Source organism: Lipotes vexillifer, unplaced genomic scaffold (genome assembly GCF_000442215.2).
Source record: "Lipotes vexillifer unplaced genomic scaffold, Lipotes_vexillifer_v1.1 scaffold69, whole genome shotgun sequence".
Classification (NCBI taxonomy): Eukaryota; Metazoa; Chordata; class Mammalia; order Artiodactyla; family Lipotidae; genus Lipotes; species Lipotes vexillifer.
Genome location: NW_006790942.1, coordinates 3297386 through 3313228, shown reverse-complemented (window position 1 = coordinate 3313228; position 15843 = coordinate 3297386). Strand labels below are relative to the sequence as shown.

Below are 15843 nucleotides of genomic sequence, written 5' to 3'. Positions count from 1 at the left end.
CTTCTGCAGCTCTGGCTCTGGCTCTGCCTCCTCTTTCCCCCTGTCCTTTCCCACCTTCCAAAGTGCCCAGAGCTCTACCAGAAGTTGGTATGAGGTTACTAGGTCCTTGTGATAGGTGTCCATGGGAGGCTTGGATACAGGCAGAAGGTGAGGGGTCCTCAGGCTGGCGGAAAAGGGACTGGCCATGTGACTCTGGTTGTGCTGGGTGCTGGGTGCGGGGGTCAGGGGAGACCAGGACTTAAGAGCACAGTCTACAGGCCCCCTTTCCACACTCGCCGTGTCCATCTTATTTCCCCGAACACAGGCCTTTCCACCCTCCGCTTGTTGCTTGGGAGAGCTAAGCGGCCGAGTTTAAGATAAAAGTATTATTTTCTTGGAAGGCATAGGGAAACATTAATTTAGAAGTCAGAGGCCCAGGGGTCTAGACTCATCCTTGAAATGAACTCCATGGCAAACCTTGGGAGATTCTTTATTCTTTGGGTTGGTCTGATTCATTTACGAAGTAAAGGATTGAACTCAGTGTCTTATTAATTAATTAATTAATTAATTAATGTATTTATTTATTTACGGCTGTGTTGGGTCTTCGTTGCTGCGCCCGGGCTTTCCCTAGTTGTGGCAAGCGGAGGCCACTCTTTGTTGCGGAGCGTGGGCTTCTCATTGCGGTGCCTTCTCTTTTGCGGAGCACGGGCTCTAGGTGCGGGGTCTTCAGTAGTTGTGGCGCGCAGACTCCGTAGTTGTGGCTCGCGGGCTCTAGAGTGCAGGCTCAGTAGTTGTGGCTCGCGGGCTTAGTTGCTCCGCGGCATGTGGGATCTTCCCGGACCAGGGCTCGAATTCGTGTTCCCTGCACTGGCAGACAGATTCTTAACCACTGCGCCACCAGGGAAGTCCCTCAGTGGCTTTTTAAGGTCACCCGCCTCGTTCAGGCTCTCGTTTTGGAGCTCTCAGGGCTTCTTGGTCCACTAATACTTAGTGAAGTTACAAACCGGAACCTAACTCAGCCAATCCAAACAGCCCCCTCAAGCAAAACAAAAAGGCAATTTAATCTGTTGGTGAAGAGCGAGAGAAGTGGTTGCCAAGAAAAATGAAGGGGGAGGCGGGAAGCCGCGAAGGCGAGGGACCTGGCGGCGAGGCGCGGGTCCCCGGGGCGCGGCTGCCGCTCTCCAGGGTCCTGACGGCGGGAGCGGCCTCGGGGGCTTGGCGCGGTCCCCCCGCTCTGCCGTGCCTGGGCCCGGCCCGCTTTCTTCCGCCGGTGGATGTCTTGGGGGAAGCGGGTGTCGGAGGGAACGAGGAAACCTAGCAACCCATTCTCATGCATGAGGCCCTTCCTGGGCAGCCGCCGGCCGTGTCGGCGGATTCGTCGTTCCCTCGTTTGTATGCGCCCGGAGAGAGTGGAGCTCGCTTTGCATTTCCGAGTAAGTTCACACTGTTTCGCTTCCCCTCATTACCTTTTCCTAGAGAACGGGGTCGTTCTTCCGGTATTTTCTTTCTCCGCGTGCACACGGGCGTCTCCCCTCCCCCGCTCTCTGGACAGGCGCCGCGTTTATTTCAGGGGTTGGAGCTGGGAGCCCGGGAGGCCCCTGGATAAGCGCCAGAAGCTCGCTCGAGGGGGAAATGAGCGATTCGGAAAACCCTCGGAGCGGGACTCGGCGCCCAGCGTCTGTCTCCTGGGGAGGGCCGCAGGCGCCTCGCCCCTGGCCGGGGTGGGTGGGAAGGGGGGCTCGGCCGCGGCGGCGCCCCTGGACGCGGGCGGGCCGCTGCTGACCCCGTGCGCACCTGCGGGGAGTGTGGGCCGTCGGCCGCGTCCGCAGGCACCCCAGCGGACGCGGCCCCGGGCCGGAAGGACCGTGTGCTAAGGATGCCCAGAGAGAAGCGCCGCGGTCCCCGGCGGCCCGGAGCTTGACGGCTCTGCCCGCGGCCTTTCCGACCGGCTTCAGGCACGTGCTAGAGCGAGGCGGAGAGCGCAGGCCCGGCTGCCGGGGCCCGAAGGGCACGCCCCCGGCCTTGCGTGGGTCCCGGCTTTTGCGTCTCCAGCCCAGGTTTCCGAACGGTTTTCCGAGAACGTGTGAACCTGTAACCTGACTCTGCCCCTCCCGCCCCAGCCCTGCTTCCCGAGCAGCTTGAAGCCCCTTGCTGGGCACGCTTCATTAGGCATTCCGCTGCTCTGCTGCGCTCCGAGACAGAGACGCTTAGGAGGGAAGCAGGGGAAATGTTCCGGCAGAAGGGAAGTCCCTGACCCAGCCCCAGAAACGCCAAGCCCGGCTCCTGTGCGTCTCCAGAGAACTTCACCTTTTCCTCTTCCCTGGCGTGGTCTTTTCCCTCCGGATGAGCAGCCGGCTGCCCAATTCTGTCTCCTGTCTTTGTCTCCTGTCAGAGGCTTCTCTGGCGGGGCTGTGAAGCATGACGGGTGTCGGGTGCTGAAACGCGTCCACTTCCTTCGGTCGTTCTAGCAAGATCAGAGCACGGAGTGTCAATGTAGCCACAAAATTCAATTTGAGAACCGTTATCTGAGGAGAGGACTTCAGCCGCCGGCGGTACTGGTCACTCCAAAAAGCCCTGTCTTCCTTTCAGGCCAGATTCTAGATGGCGGTCTGAAGGTTTCAAAAACTTAGCCGCCAAAGGGAATCATCTTGGCATCCGTATTCCTGAAAGCACTGCTCCTTAGAGATCCGGAAGACTTAGGGAGTACCTTATTCTGATCGAGTATCCACTCGCCTAATTGATCATGTTGGTTATTGAACCATGCAGAGGAGAAAATCACCACACCCCTAATCAATACCAACAAAGTCTCACCCCTTTAAAAGGCAAATTGAAAAATTTTCATTCACCCCTAAATAGTACCCTTCCATAAAGGAAACCTCCATGGCAGAATTAATCCACTTTATGAATGTTCTCAAAACATTCTGAGAACTTTAGAATTAAAATCACAGTCAGAATGGAAATTGAAATTAGATTTAATTTTATGAGATGACCTATTTTTTTCCTGGACTTTATTTTTAAAAATTCTATTTTGCTGTGGTTTAGCCGTACTATGCATTTTAATTTTCTATTGTTTGGAGAAGTCATTTTTCCACTTGGATCTAAGAATCTAATTCAGAGTGATTGAAAACTATAGAGGCAAATCTTCGCTTGTGCTGACTGTAAATCATGCAGATTGGAAAAGCAACAATATATAAGACAAACAGACCATGGATACTAGAGTCACAGGTTAATATCAAATTTGAGGCCAACTGAATAATTAATCAGCCGTTTCTATTAAGGTTCACTCAGAATTTTAATGTTGCTAGTGAAAGTACAGCTGTTAAAAAGAGTACCTCTGCAGCTCTTAATTACCTCTGACTTCATTCTCTTAATAACTTTCTAAGGCTTATGGGGAGGTGTCATAAGGAGATGTGGAATGATGGAACAAAGGTAATGAGGAAGGTGGGCCATGAACAGAAGTGGAGTGCACCAGAAATGAGGGCCACTTAGGTGACGTGTGTGTGTGTGTGTGTGTGTGTGTGTGTGTGTGCGCGTGTGCACGTGCGGGGAAGGGAAACACTCCCAGGCTCTATCTCCTCTGTTTTCGCTGAGATAACAGGGCATTCTGCCACCCTGCCAGTATTCCAAACCAAGTGAGGAGCTTAGGACAGGAGGTTGGTCTTTATTTGAATGTATCCATATATTTATTTGAATTATTTGAATTATATCCCAAACTGAACTCTGATTTTCCCCTCCAAACTTTATCCTCCTGCAGTCTTCACCGTCTCAGTAAATGGCAACTTGATTATTTTAATTCAGGTCAAAAACATTGGAGTATCCCTGGCTCCTTTCTTTCCTTCATGCTCTTCAGTCAAATTCAACTGCTTCTCATATTGTCTTTTTTTTTTTTAAGCCTACTTAAAAAAAATAAATATATTTATTTTTGGCTGTGTTGGGTCTTTGTTGCTGTGCGCAGGCTTTCTCTCGTTGCGGTGAGCGGGGTCTACTCTTGGTTGTGGTGCACAGGCTTCTCATTGCAGTGGCTTCTCTTGTTGTGGAGCACGGGCTCTAGGCACGCGGGCTTCAGTAGTTGTGGCACGTGGGCTCAGTAGTTGTGGCTCGCAGGCTCTAGAGCACAGGCTCAGTAGTTGTGGCACATGGGCTTAGTTGCTCCGCGGCATGTGGTATCTTCCCGGACCAGGACTCGAACCCATGTCCCCTGCACTGGCAGGTAGATTCTTAACCACTATGCCACCAGGGAAGTCCTGCTTCTCATATTCTCTTAACACAGCTGTCACTCTGTGTTATAGGCTGAATTGGGTCTCCCTCAAATTTGTATGTTGAAGTCCTAACCCCCAAGACCTCAGAATATCACCTTATTTGGAAATAGGATTGCTGCAGGTGTAATTAGTTAAGATGAGGTTGTGCTGGGGTAGGATGAGTCCCTAATCCAGTATGACTGGTGTCCTTATAAAAAGGGAAAGTTTGGACACAGACAGGTACCTAGGAAGAACGTCATGTGAAAGTGAAGGCAGAGATCAGGTGATGCATCTACAGGCAAAGGAATGCCAAAGATTGCCAGCAAACCACCAGGATTGAGGAAGAGGCACGGAACAGAGTTTCTCTTAGAAGAAATTTGGCCACAAGACTGAAACATAGAAACCGTCCCTGAGTTTCCAGCCTGCTTGGACTGCCCTGTGGATTTCAGACCAAGACTGAAGCATTAACTCATACCTGAATTTCCAACTCTTAGCTGAATTTCCAATCTGTAGGGCTGGCCTGCCCTGCAGATTTCAGACTTGCCAACCTCCACAATCACGTGAATTCAATTCTTTAGAATCCCTCTCTCTCTTCATTTATCTATCTATCTCTATCTATCTATCTATCTTATTTATCTCTCTATCACATGTATATCCTATTGGTTCTGATTCTCTGGAGAACCTTGACAAATACACCCTGCTACAGGTCTTATCATATTTCACCTGGACTATTGGAATAGTCCCTAAGTCGTATTTTTACTTCCCTTTTGCCTCATTTTCCCTCATAGTCTAATCTCAATACTGAAACCAGATATATCCTTTACAATGTAGGTCAGTTTATGTCACCCTGTAACCCTAACCCTAACCCTAACCCGAACTCCAAACTTTCTATTGGCCGCTTTTTTCAGAGTAAAATCCAAAGTCCTTGCACTCCCTCTCAAGGCCCTACATGAATGTTCCCACCCTACCTCTGGGATCTCCTCTTCCTGTACACCTGTCCCTGTAATACTGGTTTTCCATAGAACCTATTGCCATCTGACACACTACATGTTTACTTGTTTATTCGTACCATGTAAGTAGTTAACTTTTCCCCTTTTGTCACAACATCCATAGTGCCTAGAATAGTTCTTGGCCCTTAACGAAGTGCTTGATGAACATTTGTTGGACAAATGAATTAAAAAGCAAACAAATATTATGCAGCCATGAAAAGAAATGAAATTCTTTTTTTTTAATTTGAATTTTATTTTATTTATTTTTATATAGCAGGTTTCTTATTGGTTATCTATTTTATACATATTAATGTATATATGTCAATCCCAATCTCCCAATTCATCCCAACCTCTCCCCACACTGCTTTCCCCCCTTGACGTCCATATGTTTGTTCTCTGCATCTGTGTCTCTATTTCTTGCTTGCAAACCAGTTCATCTGTACCATTTTTCTATATTCCACATATATGTGTTAAAATACTATATTTGTTTTTGTCTTTCTGACTTACTTCACTCTGTATGACAGTCTCTAGGTCCATCCTCGTCTCTACAAATGACCCAATTTCGTTCCTTTTTATGGCTGAGTGATATTCCATTGCATGTATGTACCACATCTTCTTTATGCATTCCTCTGTCAGTGGGCCTTTAGTCTGCTTCCATGACCTGGCTATTGTAAATAGTGCTGCAGTGAACATTGGGGTGCATGTGTCTTTTTGAATTATGTTTTTTTCTGGGTATATGCCCGGTAGTGGGATTGCTGGATCATATGGTAATTCTATTTTTAGTTTTTTAAGGAACCTCCATACTGTTCTCCATAGTGGCTGTATCAATTTACATTCCCACCAACAGTGCAAGATTGTTCCCTTTTCTCCACACCCTCTCCAGCATTTGTTGTTTGTAGATTTTCTGATGATGCCCATTCCAACCGGTGTGAAGTGATACCTCATTGTAGTTTTGATTTGCATTTCTCTAATAATTAGTGATGTTGAGCAGGTTTTCATGTGCCTCTTGGCCACCTGTATGTCTTCTTTAGAGAAATGTCTATATAGGTCTTCTGCCCATTTTTGGATTGGGTTTTTTTTTTTTTTTAATATTGAGCTGCATGAGCTATTTATATATTTTGGAGATTAATTCTTTGTCCATCGATTCGTTTGCAAGTATTTTCTCCCATTCTGAGGATTGTCTTTTTTATAGTCTTTTTATTGTCTTTTTAGTCTTTTATTGTCTTTTTATAGTCTTTTTTATTGTCTTATTTATAGTTTCCTTTGCTGTGCAAAAACTTTTAAATTTCATGAGGTCCCATTTGTTTATTTTTGTTTTTATTTCCATTATTCTAGGAGGTGGGTCAAAAAAGATCTTGCTGTGGTTTATGTCAAAGAGTGTTCTTCCTATGTTTTTCTCTAAGAGTTTTATAGTGTCCGGTCTTACATTTAGGTCTTTAATCCATTTTGAGTTTATTTTTGTGCATGGTGTTAGTGTTCTAATTTCATTCTTTTACATGTAGCTGTCCAGTTTTCCCAGCACCACTTACTGAAGAAACTGTCTTTTCTCCATTGTATACCCTCACCTCCTTTGTCATAAATTAGTTGACCATATGTGTGTGGGTTTATGTCTGGGCTTTCTATCCTGTTTCATTGATGTATATTTCTGTTTTTGTGCCAGTACCATATTATCTTGATTACTGTAGCTTTGTAGTATAGTCTGAAGTCAGGGAGTCTGATTCCTCCAGCTCCATTTTTTCCCCTCAAGATTGCTTTGGCTATTTGGGGTCTTTTGTGTCTCCCTACAAATTTTAAGATTTTTGTTCTAGTTCTGTAAAAACTGCCACTGGTAATTTGACAGGAATTACATTGAATCTGTAGATTGCTTTGGGTAGTATAGTCATTTTCATAATATTGATTCTTCCAATCCAAGAACATGGTATATCTCTCCATCTGTTTGTGTCATCTTTGATTTCTTTCATCAGTGTCTTACAGTTTTCTGAGTACAGGTCTTTTACCTTCTTAAGTAGGTTTATTCCTAGGTATTTTATTCTTTTTGTTGCAATGCTGAATGGGATTGTTTCCTTAATTTCCCTTTATAATCTTTCATTGTTAGTGTATAGGAATGCAAGAGATTTCTGCATGCCAGAAGGGAGTGGCACGATATATTTATAGTAACGAAAGGGAAGAAACTACAACAAAGATTACGCTTCCCGGCAAGGATCTCATTCAGATTCGTTGGAGAAATCCAAAGCTTTACAGACAAGCAAAAGCTAAAAGAATTCACACCACCAAACCAGCTCTACAATAAATGCGAAAGCAACTCTAAGTGGGAAACACAAGAGAAGAAAAGGACATACAAAAACAAACTCAGAACAATTCAGAAAATGGTAATAGGAACATACATATCGATAGTTACCTTAAATGTGAACGAATTAAATGCTCTAACCAAAAGATACAGACTCACTGAATGGAAACAGAAACAAGACCCATATATACGCCTTCAACAAGAGACCCACTTCAGACCTAGGGACACATACAGATTGAAAGTCAGGGAATGGAAAAAGATATTCATGCAAATGGAAATCAAAAGAAAGCTGGAGTAGCAATACTCATATCAGATAAAGTAGACTTTAAAATAAAAAATGTTACAAGAGACAAGGAAGGACACGACATAATGATCAAGGGATCAATCCAAAGAGAAGATATAACAATTATAAATATCTATGCACCCAGCATAGGAGCACCTCAATACATAAGACAACTACTAACAGCTATAAGAGAGGAAATAGACAGTAACACAATAATAGTGGGGAACTTTAACACCTCACTTACACCAATGGACACATCACCCAGACAGAAAATTAATAAGGAAACACAAGCTTTAAATGACACAATAGACCAGACAGATTTAATTGACTTTTATAGGACATTCCATCCGAAAACAACAGATTACACTTTCTTAACGTTCTCCAGGATAGATCACATCTTGGGTCACAAATCAAGCCTCAGTAAATTTAAGATAATTGAAATCATATCAAGCATGTTTTCCGACCACAGTGCTATGAGATTAGAAAACAGTTACAGGGAAAAAAACGTAAGAACCACAAACACATGGAGGCTAAATGATTCATTACTAAATAACTAAGCGATCATTGAAGAAATCCAAGAGGAAATCAAAAAATACCAAGATACAAATGACAATGAAAACACGACGATCCAAAACCTATGGGATGCAGCAAAAGCAGTTCTAAGAGGGAAGTGTATAGCAATACAATCCTACCTCAAGAAACAAGAAAAGGGGCTTCCCTGGTGGCACAGTGGTTAAGAACCCGCCTGCCAACACAGGGGACATGGAGTCAAGCCGTGGTCTGGGAGGATCACATATGCTGCAGAGCAACTAAGCCCGTGCGCCACAAGTACTGAGCCTGTGCTCTGGAGCCTGCAGGCCACAACTGCTGAAGCCTGTATGCCTAAAGCCTGTGCTCCGCAACAAGAGAGGCCATCGCGGTGAGAAGCCCTTGCACCGCAACGAAGAGCGGCCCCTGCTGGCCACATCTAGAGAAAGCCTGCACAGCAAGAAAGACCCAACGCAGCCAAAAGTAAATAAATAAATTAATTAAATAAATCTATTTTAAAAAAAGAAAGAAACAAGAAAAATCTCAAATAAACAACCTAACCTTACACCTAAAGGAACTAGAAAAAGAAGAACAAACAAAACACAAAGTTAGGAGAAGGAAAGAAATCATAAAGATCAGAGCAGAAATAAAGAAATAGAAACAAAACAGTAGCAAAGATCAATAAAACTAAAAGGTGGTTCTTTGAGAAGATAAACAAAATTGATAAACCTTTAACCAGACTCATCAAGAAAAAGAGAGAGAGGACTCAAATCAATAAAATTAGAAATGAAAAAGAAGTTATAACGGACACTGCAGAAATACAAAGCATCATGAGAGACTACTACAAGCAACTCTATGCCAATAAAATGGACAACCTGGAAGAAGTGGACAAATTCTTAGAAAGGTATAACCTTCCAAGACTGAACCAGGAAGAAAGAGAAAATATGAACAGACCAATCATAAGTAATGAAATTGAAACTGTAATTAAACATCTTCCAACCAACAAAAGTCCAGGACCAGATGGCTTCACAGGTGAATTCTATTAAACATTCAGAGAAGAGTTAATACCCACCCTTCTCAAACTCTTCCAAAAAATTGCAGAGGAAGGAACACTCTGAAACTCATTCTGTGAGGCCACCATCACCCTGATACCAAAACCAGACAGAGATACTACAAAAAAAGAAAATTACAGACCAATATCACTGATGAATATTGATGCAAAAATCCTCAACAAAATACTAGGAAACAATGCAACAACACATTAAAAGGATCATACACCATGATCAAATGGGATTTATCCCAGGGATGCAAGGATTCTTCAATATAGGCAAATCAATCAATGTGATACACCATATTAACAAATTGAAGAATAAAAACCATACGATCATCTCAATAGATTCAGAAAAAGCTTTTGACAAAATTCAACACACATTTATGATAAAAACTCTCCAGAAAGCGGGCATCAAGGGAACCTACCTCAACGTAATAAAGGCCATATATGACAAACCCACAGCAAACATCATTCTCTATGGTGAAAAACTGAAAACATTTCCTATAAGATCAGGAACAAGACAAGGTTGCGCACTCTCACCACTATTATTCAACATAGTTTTGGAAGTCCTTGCCACGGCAATCAGAGAAGAAAAAGAAATAAAAGGAATACAAATTGGAAAAGAAGTAAAACTGTCACTGTTTGCAGATGACATGTTACTATACGTAGAGAATGGTAAAGATGCCACCAGAAAACTATTAGAGGTGATCAATGAATTTGGTAAAGTTGCAGGATACAAAATTAATGTAAGAGTTTCTGCTGAGAAATCAGCTGTTAATCTTATGGGAGTTCCCTTGTATGTTATTTGTCATTTTTCCCATGTTGCTTTTAATAATTTTTCTTTGACTTTAATTTTTGTCAATTTGATTACTATGTGTCTCGGCCTGTTTCTCCTTGGGTTTATCCTGCCTGGGACTCTGCACTTCCTGGACTTGGGTGGCTATTTCCTTTCCCAAGTTAGGGAAGTTTTCAACTATAATCTCTTCAAATATTTTCTCGGGTCCCTTCTCTCTCTCCTCCTTCTGGGACCCCTATAATGCGAATGTTGGTGCGTTTAATGTTGTCCCAGAGGTCTCTTAGGCTGTCTTCATTTCTTCTCATTCTTTCTTCTTTATTCTGTTCCACGGCAGTGAATTCCACCATTCTGTCTTCCAGGTCACTTATCTGTTCTTCTGCCTCAGTTATTCTGCTATTGATTCCTTCTAATGTAGTTTTCATTTCAGCTATTATACTGTTCATCTCTGTTTGTTCTAAATTCTTCTAGGTCTTTGTTAAACATTTCTTGCATCTTCTCGATCTTTGCCTCCATTCTTTTTCCGAGGTCCTGGATCATCTTCACTATCATTATTCTGAATTCTTTTTCTGGAAGGTTGCCTATCTCCACTTCATTCAGTTGTTTTTCTGGGGTTTTATCTTGTTCCTTCATCTGGTACAGAGTCCTCTGCCTTTTCATCTTGTCTGTCTTTCTGTGAATGTCGTTTTTGTTCCACAGGCTGCAGGATTGTAGTTCTTGCTTCTGCTGTCTGCCCTCTGGTGGGTGAGGCTATCTAAGAGGTTTGTGCCAGCTTCCTGATGGGAGGGACTGGTGGTGGGTAGAGCTGGGTGTTGCTCAGGTGGGCAGAGCTTAGTAAAACTCTAATCCGCTTGTCTGCTGATGGGTGGGGTTGTGTTCCCCCCCTGTTGGTTGTTTGGCCTGAGGGAATCCAGCACTGGCACCTGCAGGCTCTTTGGTGGTGCCAATGGTGGACTCTGGGAGGGCTCATGCCAAGGAGTACTTCCCAAACGTTCTGCTGCCAATGTCCTTGTCCCCACGGTGAGCCACAGCCACCCCCCGCCTCTGCAGGAGACCCTCCAACACTGGCAGGTAGGTCTGGTTCAGTCTCCCCCGGGGTCACTGCTCCTTCCCCTGGGTCCCGATTTGCACACTACCCTGTGTGTGCCCTCCATGAGTGGAGTCTCTGTTTCCCCCAGTCCTGTTGAAGTCCTGCAATCAAATCCCACAAGCCTTCAAAGACTGATTCTCTGGGAAATCCTCCTCCCAGTGCTGGACCTCCAGATTGGGAAGCCTGACGTGGGGCTCAGAACCTTCACTCCAGTGGGTGGACTTCTATGATATAAGTGTTCTCCAGTTGGTGAGTTGCCCACCCAGTGGTTATGGGATTTGATTTTATCGTGATTGCACCCCTCCTGCAGTCTCACTGCGGCTTCTCCTTTGTCTTGGATGTGGGGCATCTCTTTTGGTGAGTTTCAGTGTCTTCCTGTCCATGATTGTCCAGCAGTTGGGTGTGATTCCGGTGCCCTCGCAAGTGGGAGTGAGCCCACGTCCTTCTACTCCGCCGTCTTGAACCAATCTCCGGAAATAGAATTCTGACCCAGGTTACAACATGGATGAACCTTGAAAACCCTATGCTAGGTGAAAGAAGCTGAACACAAAAGGACAAATACTGAATGAGTCCATTGATACGAGATACCAAAAATAGGCAGACATAGAGATAGAAAGTAGAAGAGAGGTTACTTGGGGTGGGGGGGAGGAGTTATTGTTTAGTGGGTCCAGAGTGTTTGGGTTGATGAAAACCTCTGGAAAGAGATCATGATGATGGTTCCACAACCTTGTGAATGTATCTATTGCTACTTCATTAGACACTTTAAAATGGTTAAAATGGTAAATTTTACGTTATTTACATTTTAACACAATTGAAAACACACTCAAAACTCTTCAAGATGTGAGCGGAGAGGAGCCTGAGAAAAGCGCACCGGGGCTCAGGGTGTGGGCAGCTGAGTTAATCAATCGCGGTTCTGCCGTACAGTTGTCACCCACCTCTTGGGGTTCTCTCATTTTGATTTCTGCTGCCAGATAGACATTGCCAACTCTCATCCTATTCCTAGCATTTAGTGGAGCCTAGGCTGTGATTTGGGAAAGTAGGAAAGGAGTAGCAGACGCAGGGATTAGACCGAGAAGGGTCTTGTAAGCCACTCATTTATTCATTCTTTCAACAAACATTAATTACCTACTTATTATATTCTTAAGTTCCAGGCAATGTCTTAGGTGCTCTGGATTCAAGGTGAGTGGGGAAGAAAATGACCTTCTCTTGTATGTACTGAATGAGGGGGTGTAAGAGTCTAGGTAGACTGAATAGGGCAAGCAAGACATAGTAAGGATTTTGGATTTTATTTTATTTTTTCTTTATTTTTTTTTGGCCACACCATGTGACATGGGGAATCTTAGTTCCCCAACCAGGGACTGAACCTGGGATCAAACCCATGCCCCCTGCATTGGGAGTGCAGAGTCCTAACCACTAGACTGCCAGGGAAATCCCTGGATTTTATTTTAAAAGCAAAGATAATCACTGAAAGGTTTTAAGCAAGAGAGTGACATCATGTGATTCATATATTTTAAAGACTCCTTTTTTTTTTTTTGGCGGTACGCGGGCCTCTCACTGCTGTGGCCTCCCGCGTTGCGGAGCACAGGCTCCGGACGCGCAGGCCCAGCGGCCATGGCTCACGGGCCCAGCCGCTCCACGGCATGTGGGATCTTCCCGGACCGGGGCACGAACCCGTGTCCCCTGCATCGGCAGGCGGACTCCCAACCACTGCGCCACCAGGGAAGGGAAGCCCCTAAAGACTCCTTTGACTGCTTTGCATAAGAGTGAATTGGAAGAGGGCAAGCATGGGAACAGTGAAGCAGGAGGCTTTGCACTGGTGCAGGTGAGAGAGGGGGATGGCCTGGGCAGGTAATGGGAATAAAATAGAGAGAAGTGGACAGATACAGGATACATTTTAGAATTAATGGGAGTCAGGTGGATTGAAGGTACAGGCTGAGGAAAAGGGACTCAAGGGTTTTCTGCCTTGAGCAGTTGGGTGACTTGCTGATATGAGGACAGTGGGGAGGGAAATCAGGAGTCCAGGTAAACACACGTTTTGGGTGCCTGTGAGTCACTCAGATGGAGACGTTCCAAAGGCTGTTGTGAAAGAGCCTGAAGCTCAGGGTAGAGGTGGGAATCTTGGAGATGTAAAGTTAGGGATCATTAGCATAAAATGATATTGAAAGCTATTGGGATTGGGTTATAGATCCCTAGAATGAGATGAAAAGATAGAACAAGACTGAGCCCGCTTAAGGAGTTTGACACGTCCAGATGGAAATGGGGAGCCACGGACAAAGTTGAATCGGGGGGTTAACACAGTCAGGTTTGTGTTTTAGGAAGATTTTGGACTTCTGGTGTCACTTAGAGGCAGGCATGGCTCGAAAGAGGAGACCAGAGAAGAGGCTGCTGTGATAAATTTTTTGGGAGATGATAGTAACTTTATCCAGGAAAGGGTTAAAAGGGATGGAGATAACTAAATAAAGGGATCAAGAGATAATTTTGAATAGTGTGGACAAAACTTGAAGACTGATTAGGGGTATGAAATGAGGATAAGATTAAGGTCAAGGGTTATGCCCCTAATTTCTAGTTCAAAACCGGGCAGATCATGGTACCCTTTCACCATCATGAAACAGTTTGGGGAACCGTAAAGACAGGTTGCTAATTTTGACATGCCTAGACAATTCAAGCTAGGTGGTGAGTAAACATTTGTACATTCATGTGTGGACTGTAGGAGAGAGAGCTGAATCATCACCCGTAAGCTGTCTCAAAGCTGTCGACACAGCCAAGATTAGCCAGGGACAACAAGTTGAGTGAGAAAAAGGCCTAGGATGCAAACCTAGGGAATTTCCAATATGTCAGTCAATAAAGGGAGAGAGATTTGCGGAAGAGGCTGAAAAAGAGCAGCCGGCAAAGTAGGAGGAAAACAAGGTAAAAGGGACGTCATGTACCCTGTTCCAGACATTGGTCGTATGACACGTCGTTTATTCCTTGTCACAGTCCGGCAAGCAGGTATGTCTCATCTCCATGTAACAGAAGGCTGCACTGAGACTCAGAAAGGTGAAATGGCCTCGCCAGAGACTCTTATCTAGAAAACAACACAACAAGTGTGAAGGAATTTAAGCAAACTCTGGGTTATCTGGTTTCCATCGTTTGGTCTTTAGTAAAAGGAATGACGTGTGTGCGTGCGTGCGTGCGTGCGTGCGTGTGTGTGTGTGTGTGTTTACATGTTTTTATATACATAAGACCATCTCTGCAGGATACTTAGAAGCTGGTAAGAGTAGAGAGCCTTTGCCTTTATGGGGGAATGGAGGTTGCTGACTGGCCAGATGGAGACTTACTGTATTGTATGCACTTCTGGGCTCTATATTATTGTAACAGAGAGTGGGTAATGAAGAGTTTGACTTCGTTTTTAATGCCTGACTGCTGACAGCTTCCAGGTCCCACCACTCTCCCCCTTCTGTCCCACATCTGGGCGGCTCATACGGGACACCAGGTGCCCTCTCCCTTGGCTGCCGTGGGAAGGTCCAACCAGGTAAGCCCTGGCCCTTGCCAAGGAGAACCCTCGGCCCGGCCTGGCCATGGATATGCCAAGCAGATCCCCCTTCTCTGCTCTCTCAAGCCGTTTCTGGACCTGCTTCCATCCTGCCCTCCTCAGAGGCTGCATCGTGTGAGTAATAAACCTTTCTGTGCTCTCTGGTGTGCGTGTGACCTCACTGGTCTGGACATCAGAACCACATCTTGGGCAGGTGCTGGGCAGGGGATCCATCCTGCCTATGTGGGGTGACCACAGCAATCACGTCCGTTCACAGCTGTGAGGTTGCACGATTCTCATTTCGAATATTTTAATTAAAAACGTAAATTAATGAAAACATTTTTAAGTGGTAAGAAAAAAAAGATCCATGGGGCTTCCCTGGTGGTGCAGTGGTCAAGAGTCCGCCTGCTGATGCAGGGGACATGGGTTCGTGCCCCGGTCCGGGAGGATCCCACATGCCGTGGGGCGGCTGGGCCTGTGAGCTACGGCTGCCGAGCCTGCACGTCCGGAGCCTGTGCTCCGCAACGGGAGAGGCCACAGCAGTGAGAGGCCCGCAAGTATAAGGTTGACAAGTGCAGGGGACAGAGGCGTCCACAGTAATCAGTCTTCTCTTTCTTCAGTTGTGTACATGTATGTAAAAGCTGCTAACACCGCTGTCGTTTGAATCCTAAGCACACGTACACCAGCCCCAAGCCCAGACCTTGGCCCTGCCTTGAAGTGGAGACACAGAGCAGAATCCACGGAGAAAGCTCTAGAGCGCCCCAGGCGTGCACCTCAGCGTCGTCGCTGGACTGGCTCGTTTATTCAATTGCAGCCAACTCCTCCACAGGTCCCGCCTTGGCGTCTACACCGCGCCTCTGTCTAGTCTAATCCGTCCCCCACCCTGCAGAACTGGGTGACCTTTCTAAGAGGCAGACGTGATTGTGTTACTTCCCTCCCTCTAACCATTCGGTGGCCCCTCATGTCTCTACAGGACTTAATGTGGCATAAAAGACCTTTTGTGATTTGCTGATACTCCATTCACTCACCCAACTTTCTCACTGTTCTTTTGTACTCCGGGCTCCAATCACATTAAGCAACCTTCGTTCCTAAAA

The 15843-nt window shown here is 45.3% G+C and overlaps 1 protein-coding gene across 1 annotated transcript in view; it reads right to left on the bottom strand.

Moving 5' to 3' along the window:
* Positions 1–15843, bottom strand: part of RGS20 (regulator of G protein signaling 20) — an 80748-nt gene that overhangs the window by 52303 nt on the left and 12602 nt on the right.